The sequence below is a fragment of the Rhinolophus ferrumequinum genome, chromosome 26 (assembly GCF_004115265.2).
Source record: "Rhinolophus ferrumequinum isolate MPI-CBG mRhiFer1 chromosome 26, mRhiFer1_v1.p, whole genome shotgun sequence".
Classification (NCBI taxonomy): Eukaryota; Metazoa; Chordata; class Mammalia; order Chiroptera; family Rhinolophidae; genus Rhinolophus; species Rhinolophus ferrumequinum.
Window position 1 is genome coordinate 4,582,273 of NC_046309.1, and position 13,517 is coordinate 4,595,789.

Genomic DNA, 13,517 nt, shown 5'->3' on the forward strand with positions numbered 1-13,517 from the left:
TCAACAGTGAAAATTTATTCAGTATTTGCTAAATACTGTATACTGTTATGCGTGCATTTTCAGCATACGCGATTCTTAGGTGCTTGCTTTTTTAATTATAATTTTCTTACATTCAAAGATAGTGCCTTTTTTTTTTTTTGCAGAAAGCCTATCTGATTTTATAATGGAAGGATTCATTTATCAGAAATTCACTTTAAGGAAACTTAAAAAAATTCTATTGTGTTAGGTGAGAGATGTCTACACTGAAAAGGGGGCATTAATATGCACCTATGCAGCAAAAATGCTTACCTGAGATCCAGTACTTGAGCTTAAATCACCAAATAGTAGCATATTTTAAAGTATATCCTTTCTTAAAGGTAGAAACTACCTCCTAAGAAATCTCTGCGAGGGCAGAGACTCCATTTTAACCATCTTTGCAGCACCCATAGTACTCAGTTCAGAGTATACAATATAGAACATGCTCAAAACATATTTTTTGAAGGAATCCAAACCTGGAAGTGCCATTTCTTCACCTAAGATTGTCAATGGTGGGGTTTTTTTTTGCTTTTTTTTTTTTTTTTAAGTGACATTTTCCCTGCCCTCGGTGATAATTAATGCTCAGTTCAGACTGCAGGGTTTGGATGAAGAAATCTGAACAATAGCTAGACAAGACAAAGCCTGTTAAATCTGATGCAGGCTTCTCCGTCTATAATGTGGTTTAGAATTATATGTTAGGAGCAGTGCATACCAGAAGGATATTGATTGCATTTCTCATAATGCAATTTACAGTTAATAAGATACTTAGGCTCGTCCAGGGAAATATTTGTTTTGTTTAATAATGTTAGACAGAAAACATACATTTTAATAAGTACTGCATGAGAACAGTCCTTTTGGGGGAACTTCAAGGAAATAAACACACTGCCTTATAGCCACACATCGGTGGATTTTCACATTTCTAAAAATTTGGAGAGAGGTGTATTCTCAGTAATTCTTTGCTTTACAGATTCTTTCTTTTCCCCCCACTTCTTCCGCCTCCCCACCCCCACTCTGGTTCAAGCTGTTGTTTCTCAGTCTAGTTGTGTAGGACACAGCTCCCTGGCCCCTGCTGGTATTATGAGCCTTGTGCACCCCCCCAACACCCATCCCCCGGCTCCCCCCAGCTGAGGCAGTCCGTCTCCAGTCATCAGTCACCCGCAGCTGCCCAGCTCACCCACAGCCGCCCAGCTCCAGGGAGAGCTGTTGTTCACAATCTTAGCTGTAGAGGGCGCAGCTCACTGGCCCCTGTGGGAATCGAACCCGCCACCTTGGCATTAGGAGCACGGCACTCCAACCACCTGAGCCACCGGGCTAGCCCTACAGATTTTTTTGACTAGTTCTTGTTTTCAAATTAGAAACCTTTGTTTGCCATTTTGTATGTACCTTTAATATCTAAGGATGCTAGTATAGGACAGAATATACATGATCCCATTTGTTTAAAAAATATGTATATATACACTTGTAGGTACACATACACGTATAAAACTCTGGAAAACTAACTTTCAGTGGGTATGGTAAGAAGCAGGGCACAGTGGGAGTATCAGGTATTTTTACATTTAGAGTTATGTATTTCAGTGACGTTTGAATTTTTATAATAAGCATATATTGCTTTTGTAATCAGAGAAAGATACATTACTATACGGAGCTGAAGTTGATGACAAGGACAATTGGACAATAAACATAGTATTGCCGAGAGCTTGCAAGTATTATAATTGCGGAGTCATCCGTCAAAACTGCTTCCTGCTTGTGTGGACAAGGATATATATGGCAGCACGGCCCAAAATGGCAAAAGATCTGCTACCCTTGAAAGTCTGTCATCAGGGGAGAGGAAGAGGACATGAACGTGTGTCCATCTGCACAGACCAGAAGCTGTGCAGCACACTGAAAAGGCCCATGTCGCCAGGGTTGTGCCTTTTCAGTTTTGTGCCGCTCGGTAAAAAAATAAACTGAAATGTTAAAACACTGTATTGAGGTTCACAGACTACACCTACTGGTCAAGACAGGCCAGGAACCTGACAGGATTTGGGGTGTCTGGCTATATTCTTCTTCCAAACAGGGCTCCTCAAACCACTGATGATGAGAGAGCAGCTTTGTTTTGCTTTTTATTTCCCCAATGCCTTGCAGACAGGTACTTTAATAAAATCAATAAAAACGAATTACTGGGAAAAAATGAAATTAAAAAACAACGCAGACACACAAACTTCAGGGCCCAATATTTTTATTATTAGATAGAACAGACATAAAATTCTTCTGTCAAATTGCTTTTAAACAGTGGTTCTCAGCTGGGGCGGGGAGCTGTGATTTTTGCCTCCCCGGGGACATTTGGCAATGTCCCAAACATTTTTGGCTGTCACAACTGGGGAGGGTGGTGTTTACTGGCGTTTAGTAGGTAGAGGCCAGGGATGCTGCTAAATGTCCTGCAGTATACCGGATAACCCTTGATTTGAAGGAATTGTACCACTCAAGACCTCAACAGTGCTGATGTTGAAAAACCCTGCCTTCCAAGTTTTTAAGTGGTTCCTCTCAGTTTTTGTATTTATATGTTGGCAGACTGGTTAACATTTTTGCCCCCTGGTCCACAGACCACAGTCTGAGAAGAGTGCTCTAACGTACTTACTCTGAACTCTGACCCAGTAAATCACAACCAGAATTCTCTAATCCTTGAAGTTTGTGAGCTTTCCACATAAACAGTATGTTAGAACCAGCACAGGAAAAGGGAGCTTACTGATAGAATCAAAAGAAACATTAAATTATTCTCTGCAGACAGACTAGGTCTTGAAGCCCAGCTTGTCACTTCCAAGCTGGGTGAGTCTGGGAAAGCTAGTTAATATCTCCAGGCCACCATCTCCCCATCTGTGAAATGGGAAGACCTTCCTGTTCATCAGACTACTGTGAGGAGTAAAAGCAAATAATTGGTTTTGAAAGTGCCTGACCTACACTGGCACCCAATCCTACACCTTTAAGTAAGTTCTCTCTCTCTTTCTCTCTTTTTAGAACATCTTGAATGTTAAGTCCTTTCTTTACAGGTTACCTAGACCACTTTTGATTAAGAAAACTGTAGCAAGTTAGTAACGGCCACAAACAAACGCTGGGCGGTGGCACATGTCAATTTTCCACAGAGTCCTGCTTTGTGGGGCGTCTGTACAGCTTGGGGTCTCTGCTCACACTTGCTGGAATCAATAGCGGCAGATTGTAGTCCACAGGTCGCTTTTCCCCCGTATTTCTTTGTAAACTCCTTAGCGTTCTTACAGAATGTTTTGCGGTCCTGAGAGTATTCTTCAGCTCGGTCACCCCCGAAAGGGCTGGGGGGTGGGGGAGTCGTTCACCAGTACTATGAGGGGCTGGATTATTTGGTCAGTTTTGGTTGCTGGCTCCCAGTTTGTAGCGCTAATTCCTGGCAGAGAGACCTGCCCCATTTCATCGACGTTGGGGTGATAGAGCTTTATTTTAAATGTGACCGTCGGTGGTTTAACGGGTCCTCTGCTGGAAAGTTCATTTTGATCCCGCAGTCCCCCTTATCATGTGGAAGGTTGTCAAGCCTTGAAAGTCAATGCATTACCTTCATCAACCTGGATGTTACAGAAGTTTTTCCTTCCACTTTTGTGGGTTTCTTCCAGCTCCTTCCAGCCTCCTTCTGGCCGCCACCTTGGGCCCCGGTGCTGCCGCTTTCCCAGGGGTAGCTCCCCCTTGAACTTCTGTCCGGGGCCCCAGGTCACTGAGAACCTCGGAGCGTTGCTCCTTCTCAGTCTTCTAATTTCTGTGCTGGGGCTGGAGGCCCTCACGTTTTTTCCTCCTCCTTAGAGGACAGCAGGGCTCCCCAGACACTTTGGGCTGCCAGACCTGTGAGGGAGCAAAAGGCGGGGCCTACCTCTCCCGAGAAGATTTAAGTGAAACTACTTTGTAAAATGGAAAGTGCTATGCAAATGTGATGAATCACTCCTTGGTTTGGCCGGTACTTATTGGGCCCTTACTAGACGCCCTTCATATAAAGCAGTGGGAAAGGAAACTAGGAGGGGAGAAAAAGGCCCCTGTAAAACTTGCCACCTGGTAGCCAGTGTGCCTTTTATGAGACCAAAGCTGTTTGAAAAGCAGAACCAGGCTCCCACTTGTTCTGGCAAAAAACGATCAGGGAGGAAGAGAAAAGACAATTTGTGAAGTTTCTAGCACAACTTCTGAGGCAGCCACGGTGCAGCCAGCTCAGGCTTTGGCAGGAACTACGGCGAAGGATCTCACCCAACAAATTCCAGCTCCACCTCAAAAAGCAGCTGTCCAACTGGCTCCTGGTCTCCTGTCCAAACCTGGAGCGGCAGGGCCACACACCTGCCCCCTGGCACCCCTGACCTGGTTCCGGGGAATCAGTACACAGACCCTCACGTGTCCCTGTTCTAGGAACAAGCAGAGGGGTGAAGGGTGGCTGTGGGCCCAGTATTCTGGGTCTGGTCCATCAGGAATTGCCACTCTTAGAGGAGATGTAGCTAGAAGTAGGGCAAAGCTGGCAGCGGCCCTACTTCCATCAGGGCAAGAAGGCCCTTGTCAGGTGACACCCGGGGTCTGTCCTAACAGAGGCCCAATAGGATCTCTGCTTCCAAAACTCTCTTTTTCTTGAGAACTCTTCCCTCTTTTTCATGATTACTGTGTCTGAGTCATGCTCTGGGTTTTGTGGAAGCTGTGGGGAGTGGGGGGGAACCTGTCCCAAGCGGCTCTCAGTTTGCCTTCTGAGTAAGCTGCAGGTGCTTTACAGAGACAGCTGCACTCCAGGCTGCAGTGCAGGATGCCACAGGTTACAAGCACTTCACCAAACAGTCCAGAGGCTGGAAGTCATCACCCTGGAGACAGGGATTGATGGGGAAAGGTATGAATGAATAGCAAACTTGTTAACTACCCATAGCTGCCTGGGAGGAAAAATCTGTTCTGTTCCAAATCCACATTATTTCAGCTGCCTCTTCACGTCTGTGTCTCCCACAGCGTCCTTGCTGCTGTTAGTCGGAGCACTAGAGAAAGATGGCTCACTGATCACCTCCTGTACTCAAGGTGCCGGCAGACCCTGAGTCCACGAAGAGAGTTAAGACATAATTTCTCTTCCACAGACACTCACAGCCTGGACAGGACATGAACTGTAAACTACTAATGACCACACATGGGTCAAATGCTGTAAAAATGCATTGAACAAGGATCTGGGAACAGAGAGGGAGAAGCCGAAGAGGGCCCAGGACAAAGAAGTGGTCCTTTATGCTTCCCTGCGTGCTCCTGGCACGGACTCTCCACAGTCGAACCTGGGCCCTGCCTGCGTAGCCAGTACTTTCTTGTTCTGTGACTTTTTCATTTTAATTCTTACGACCAGGTTTCGCTACCGTGACAGAACATACAGTCTTCAGCTGCGTCCATCTCACCCAGGTCTCCTCATGACACATTCTAAAGAGATCTCTTTACCCAGCACATGCTTTGCGTCACTGTCTAACTTATATCTCATACGGTGTGCCTTTCATTTCCAAAAGCAATTCATTCATACAAATGTTCCTGCAGATCATTAAGTCTGTGCCCTCTGGTACCAGACATAATTGGAAGACGAAGCCACAGTCCACCCATCCCAACACAGCCACATATTTGTGATTTCTTCCTATTTTCAAAGAAAATGCTATCTAAGCATACTCATGCATTCATATGAGTATATGTGATATACATAAAAATCATACATGATATGAATATACTCATATACTCACCTTTTTTTTTTTTTGCATGTTAGTCACATAGAATTATTTTTTTTCTATTCAATCAGGCAGCGAGTGCACTTTCCAAGGCTGAGCTCTGCACAGATGAGCCTTGTGACTCAACTTTGCCATGATGAGGTATTCTGGGGGCTTTTAAAAGTATGGAGACATCATCAAGATGAGTAAAAACAGGATCGTCAAAGTCATACAAACTGAAAGTACAAAAAGAAATCATTTTAGCTTCTGATGGTTGGATGAAACTTTCTGTTCACTGGCTTCATAATTCATGAGCATCAAAGTCAAGGAAATTGTGGTGACATAATTTTGCAGTCACAATTTCTGAGTCGCAGAAATGTATTCAGGTGAATCAAATGTAGTATTTTTTCAAAAATTTGAAGTGGGTAAAATATAGATCCATGGTTTTAGAATCAGAATCAGTTTAATGACTGGAAAGGGGCTTAGAGAACATGTGTTCCAAACCCATCATTTTACAGATGAGCACTATTAGCATACAGCTAGTTTATGACTGGCAGGTGTCTGAGCTACCCAGGGCTCAGTTCCTGATCTGTGAAATGAGACGCTGGGCTGTATGAACTCTTGAGCCCCTTCCACCAACATATTACAGGCTCCTAATAAATGATTGTTGAATGAATGACAGGAACACCCGGAGAGGCTGGTTAATATGCCTGAGATTACACAACTAGTCAGGGACACACATAAGTCTGCTGGCTCCCGGCCATTACCCTCATGTAGAATAGACTTAGAATAAAGACCTTGAATTTTATAAAAGTACATAGAGATTAATAAAGAAAATACCAGAGGGAGCAAAACAAATAAAACAACTCTGTATTAAAACCAGGTCAAACAAACTCCTGTTTACATTTCAGTTGTCTGCATATCCACTTTTTAACCATAGGCTGGCTTTCCTGGAGACATCCAGCAATGTCCCTCGTGTACCAGGTATGCACTGAAGGAATGTCAACCAGTGTTCTGGTTCCTCTTGCTGCAGAACAAACTTCTCCAAAATAAAGAGGCTTACAACAATTTATTATTACCTCTTGTTATAGGTTAAATTGTGTCCGCCCAAAAGACATGCCTGAATCCCCAGTACCTACGAATGTAACTTACTTGAAAATAGGATCTTTGCAGATGTCATCAAGTTAAGATGAGGTCATATAACTGGTGTTCTCATACAAAGAAGGACATTTGGATAGAGATACCCAGAGGGAAGAAGGGCCCGTAAAGATGGAGGCAGAGATTGGAATTATGCTGCCATGGAGCCAAGGAATGCCTGGGGCTTCCAGAAGTTGGAAGAGGTAAGAAGGACCCTCCCCTAGAGGTTTCAGAGGGAGCAAACCCTTGATTTCAGCCCGCTGGCCTCTAGAACTTCGAGAGAACGAACCTGTTGTTCTAAGCCACACAGTTTGTGGTACTGGGGTAAAGCAGCCCTAGGAAATGAACACACCGCTTATGTTTTTGGGGCTTGGCCAGGCTCAGTGCATCCTTCTCTCTCTGGATATTTCAGATGGTGGCTGGGACTGGAGTCATCTGAAGGCCGGACTGGGCTGGATGTCCCAGATGGCGCACTCCCCTCACCACAGTTGGTGCTGTCGTTGGCCAGGGGCTCACAGGGGCTGTGGAACAGAGCACCTACATATGGCTTCCCCACGTGGTGTGGGTTCTTTGCAGCATTGCAGTGTCTCTAGAACAACCACTCAAAAGAGGCAGGAAGTGAAAACGGCTGGATCAGTGAGGCCCTGGCCAGAAATTGGAGCGTCATCTGTTCTTTTATTTTCTATGAATCACACCCATCGAGGGGGCATAACTCACTTTAAAGTCAAACGTCAGTCACCAAGGGACAGTTCTTTGACATGTTCTGAGCCATCGCTGCCCCACTCTTAATACTGATGAATAAGATTAAGTTGTAGAAAATGTTATTTTTCAGGATAGCAGATACTCCCTTGGGACCCAGGAGAGCTAATGGAACCCCCAAGGGTTCTAAATGACAAGGAGAGCATCTTCAGTCGTGTTGCCCCCCAGAACCTTTCTCAGCCCTGGGTCACGGCTTAGGAGGCTCGGGAGACATTTCCTCTCTGCTTTTGAATCACTTATTGCAGCTGTTACACTATGTTCAGTGACTGTCTAGTGGTCGAGGAAAGATTCTCCCTGAACGCCTCACAATTCTTGACTCAACGTGCCTTTGTCAGTGCCTCCTGGGGGCCTGCATTGTGTTGGCTGCGGAGACAAGGTACAAAGCAGGAATTTTAGAGTTTAAAAGAAAAAATAAATGCCCGCAGTCTAGGGAGATGGAGTCGAGAGGCCTCTGTCATCCTTGCTCTTCCTTTTTCCTCTCTGCGCTGTGGGAGGTGTAAGACTCTGGGTCCCGGAGCCATGCTGGCCATGTCTGTCTCTAGACACTCTTTCTGTTCCCATGAGGTGGCCGCTTTGAGATGCTGCTTGGGCCTGAGGAGGCCCCTGCGGCTGCAGCAAACTGGGGCAAGCACATTCCAGTTATGTGAGCAACTCCTGACCTGAGAAGTTTCGGGTGAGGCTAAGCCGGGAGGGTCGCCCTCTGGGAGCCAGACTCCTGGTCTCCAGTCAGGGAAGGAGACCCAGAAACAAAATGCAGAGGGCTTAGAAGAAAGAGAGCTGCCTCACACATCTGAGATGGAATGCAGAAGGCCGCTTTTGGGTGATTCACAGAAGAGGTTGTTCTCTTGTGGGGGCCAGTGGCTTTTGTACTACTCATGGTTGAGCCCTTGAAGGACCTTTGGTGGCATCAGGGACCGCCAAAGGGAGGTGTAAAGTGGGAGTCGGGGGGCGGGGGAGAGACTTGAAACCCTTCATTCCTTTTCTTTTTTTTTTTAATAGACTTTATTTTTTAGAGCAGTTGTAGGTTCACAGCATAATTGAGAGGAAGGGACAGAGCTTTCCCATAACTCCCTGCCCCCCCACACACACACATGCGCAGCCTCCCCCATTATCAGCACCCTCACCAGACGGGTACATTTGTTACAATGGATGAGCCTCCAGACACATCATAAGCACCCACAGTCCACAGCTGACATCGGGGTTCCCTCTGGGTGTTGTGCAGTCTGTGGGTTTGGACAAATGCGTGATGACACGCGTCCGTCATTGCAGCATCATCTGATACACAGTATCTTCAGCGCCCTAAAACTTCTCCGTGCTCTGCCTATTCGTCCCTCCTTCCACTGCCCCCCACCCCTGGCAGCAGCTGATCTTTTCACTGTCTCTACCGTTTTCCCTTACCCCTTTCTAACCAGAGGTGCTCTGTTTTACATATTGGGCTTTTGTTGAAGATTTCATTTGAAGACTAGGTTATGCTGCTTGAAAAAGAAAAAAAATGGTTTTAAGTTAACGGCAGTGTCTTGATCCCATCCCTTGTCAGCTGTGTGACCCTGGGCAAGTCACTTCACCTCTCTGAAACTCGATTATCCATCCATAAAATGGGGCTAACGAAGGCTCCGCACATAAGTACTGTCATGTACGTGCAACACCTGGCATACAGTAGGGCCTCAACCAGGGTGAACTGCCTCCGTCAGCAACTCCCTTCCCACAGTCAGCCCCACGCTCTGCCTATTTAGTCTCTACAGTTCTAGAATCTCTTTCTTCTCTCCATCCCTGCTAAACTCCTTTCTAGTTTATGCTTGACCTGATTCAGTGTTTGAAAACAGTGATTAGGCCACACACCTGGGCCAAATGCTCACCTTTATGCCATGAAACAGGAGGCTGTTACTTTGCAATCTGGAGAGGAGCACGAGATTCTTCCTCGCTGAAATTTCCATCGAGGAAGAATCCCAAGTCCCAGAATTGGCGGTAGTGTCACCAAGTAGAAGAGAGAACCCAGGAAAACAGACTTCAGGACGTCAGTGTGGGCCAGCTCTGTTTGCAGCGGTCTGGGTCCCGTGGCTGTGCACAGCGGGCAGGCATCTGGACACGTCCATCTAAACTTCAGTGAGTCCTCAACTAAAGGGAGGGTTGTGTCGACCATCTCCAGCTGATTTTTCCATCTACCTCTTAGGGGCATCTGTTTCCTCTTATGTTTGATTTCTTGGGCGGGGTTAACTCACTCTTAGTCCTGTCCTGGTTATAAGACAATTCTTGTATGATTTGCCATCTAGTGTGATATTTTACTGTGGAAATTCCACGTGTTTGCGTCTGAACTATTAGCTTAGCATTCCGCTGAATTGATTAGTTATTAGTGTTTTGAGACTATATGAATATGTATTACAAATATAAAGAATTTTACTTTATATACGAGTGAGAAGATCATAGATTCTGGTTTTTTTTAATCACAGATTCTTTAGAGGAGGCAAATCAGAAGTGATATGTAATCCAATGCCCTCAAAATACCAAGTGATTCAGCACGCATGAACTGAGCACCCCGTACGTATATATGTGTGTATACTGAGAGAAAGGGGCAGAGGGTGCAGGGGAGAGAGAGAGAGCGAGCGAGCTGTCAAATAGGAACATTTGGGGAATCTCAGTGACGGGTATACGGGAATTCTTTGTAATACTTTTTCAACTTTTTTTCTGTCTAAAATTTTTTTCAAAAACATTAGTTTAATACACTTGTATGCCCTATTTACACTTCAAGGACTAAGAAGGGATGACGGCGGGGGCGGTGTGTTGGACGTGGTTAAGAAGCAATCCACACTTACTAGTGTTACCAAGAAATTGATTAATCATGCACCCTGATCCTGTATGATCGCCTCAGCTTCTGAAATGTTTTTAAAAAGATTTTTATTATAACATATAGCTAACATACAACATTATTTGAGTTTCAGGCGTAGACCATAGTTATCCAACATTTATAGACCTAAAGAAGTGATCACCATGGTAAATCCAGCACCCATCTGACACCGTTGATATTATGATAATATTGCTATCACAATATTATTGACTATATTGCCCCATGCTGTACGTTATGTACCTGTGACTTATTTGTTTCATATCTGGGAATTTGGACCTCTTATTCCCCTTCACCTTTTCCAATGTTTTGAGAAACAATCTTTTTGCCTTTTCTAGATGCAAAGAGGTGCACCTGAGTAAATCAGAGCAGAAAATGAAAAGATTATCTGCTTGCTGTTACAGGGATCGTGAAATACACATACATCTCAGCCCAGAAGGAATTAATTTGACTGACGTAGATGTCAGATCAAAATTAATACGGCTACAATCCTTTGGGCGATCTGGACTTGTTCTGAACACTCTTATCAAATGCTCCTGGGGACGCAGGACACAATATTATTGTTAAGATACCTGGAGTGGGAGGCCAGTGAGTCTGATGGAGAACAGATACTAGAGGTCATGTGCTTGGCTTACTTGGAGAAACCTGATAAAGAAAAGCTGGAGATACCAACTGTAGGGCTTGGGCTGTGGACTGGGAACCTAACTCAGGAGCCTCTTACAGAAATCAGTGCCCAGACTGAGGCACAGATGAGGCCGGACCATTTGGTCCTGATCTGTATCAGGGAACTGGAGGCTTATGGATGATCCCCTGTCTCAAAGGAAGCAGAGCACTCTTCATTAGTCAAGGTCTGTTAAATCTCACTAGGAAGACAGGGGAGGGCTGTTTACTCAATAAGGATTCAATAAGTACCTTCTATGGATGAAGCATGTGCAAAGGATAAAAAAGTGCAGAATAAGATAGATAGGATCTGTGCCACCAGGCGGCTTATGGGCAACAGACTGCTGGCTGAGTCGTTTCCGTAGAACTCAGTTTTCCCGTCTGTCAAGGGAAACCTCCCTCCCTCATATACGAACCATGAAGATGAAATGAAGTCATGTATGTAAGGTGGGAAGTAAATCCTTGGCAGGCATCAGGCACTGGATAATTGCTGGTCTCCCCCGCCTCTGATGTAAGAACCCCAGTCATTCCGAGTTACTCTGAATCTTGCCCACTCTGGTCTGTCACCAGGAGAATTCCATGGACCCAACTTTAGACCTTCTGCTGTTGTCTGAACCCAGATGTCCTGTGGCCGCCTGAACTGGCCTTACCATGCACCCCACCCCCACACCAAGACTGCTCACTATAGGCCCACCGTGTATCGGGTTAGGAAAGCCACCTAATTTTAAAATGGGAATATATTTGGGCTGCAACAGTGATTTCAATTTGTGGCTTTACCACGGTCTTGCTACCAAGCAGTGTTCAGGTTTATTAATTTCATACGCATTGGAGTCTTTGAAATTGTTAGTTCATATGTATGGAAATAAATTTTCATGAAATGAACTACAAGCTCTGTTATACAGGACATCTTTAATACCAGAGTAAAATAGCTTTTAAATTACTAGAAGGGCAGGTTTCTGCTATAAATTTGTGTCGAGAAGGGGGGGAAAGAAAGCATAGATGGAACAAAACAAAAAACAAAACAAAAAAAGGAAAGCAAAGTAGATGTGAAGTTGCTGTACTTTGGGTTATGTTCAAGGAGAAATTTGATCCCGTTTCCCCTGGAACCAGACCTTTTCCCACCCTTAGGATGCCCTGTAAAGGTTAGGGTTATTTTAACCCCACTAGTGCTCAGGGGCCACTTGGGACCAGTGGGGTGGCGCTGTGGCCGCGCTAGGAGGAAAGCATAAGGGGCCTAAGGAAGGTTGCAATTGCAAGCAGCCTCTAACAGGCATCTGCTTCAGATCCGTGGGCTCCCAGCGGAGGAAATAGGATCTGGGGGGTCACTGATGAAACCAGAGCCCAGACCCTCCCGGGATGGAACCCAGGCACCGCCAGCGATCTGGGGACCAGGGGAAGGCATGATGTCTGAGCTCAGGGGTTCTCACGGAAACCACTGTCCATCTGACATTCAGGCTTGGCGTGTTGTCTTCTCCTTTGAGTTAATTCCTCCATCTGCCCTGGGCCACAAGCCTACCGGCGATAGTTCATAGCTGCTTCCAGAATGATTCATGTCTTCACAAAATCAAAACTAGAGAAAAGTACAGACTCCTGCAGACACCAAAGGAAGGAGCGGGGAGACTGTTGTTAGAGAGGAAATGTCGTAAGTTCAACCAGAGTTTAGATTTTTAAAACAGCATAAAGTTGCACACAATACCACTTTATTGGACTGACAAAGAAGGAAAGAAAATGGAAAAGCAAATTCTTCTAGCCTAGTCAGGAAAAAGAGAAAAATTTTCTTTACATCTCCCCCACAGTTTTCTGTTCTATAATTTTTATATCCTTTTTTCTCTGCATCTGATGAATTTGGAATCATCACTCTATTATTACCAGAAATTTGTCTCACATTACCACGTATGACTACAAAATAAGGACAGTGGTTCCACAAGCCATGCACGGAAATCAATGTTATTATTTTACAGTCAAAGCATACAGAGGCAATATGTACATATATCAAATTATTGCATTGTACACCTAGAACTAATAAAATGTTATATGACAATGTCTCAATTTTTAAAAAAGCACATTCTGCTTGCCTAGAGCATCCAAGAGGGTTTGGGAGATCACAGGCAATCTCTGATTTTACTTGTTGAAATAGGGAGTCAGGAAATGAGAACTGATTCCAGAACTTTGCATTTTCAAAATAGTTTGCACTTGTAAAAGCCATCATATATTCTATAATAACTGAGTACCGTTATCCATTTCTCTCCCCACGACTCAAATGAGATTATCACCAGATTGTCTCAGATTCTTAGCACGGGGAGCCGGACCCCTGCAGGTCCCTGTGTGCAATATTTTGCAATTAGATGCTTGATAATGATAATGCTTTGAAGTAGAAACTCAGTTTTTAACTTTTGGTCTTTTTGTTTTCAACATAGTGAACC

The 13,517-nt window shown here is 44.8% G+C and overlaps 1 pseudogene; it reads right to left on the bottom strand.

Moving 5' to 3' along the window:
• Positions 1-3,120: 3,120 nt before the first annotated feature.
• Positions 3,121-5,753, bottom strand: LOC117017978 (ubiquitin-conjugating enzyme E2 L3-like; annotated as a pseudogene).
• Between the last annotated feature and the right edge of the window lie 7,764 nt (positions 5,754-13,517).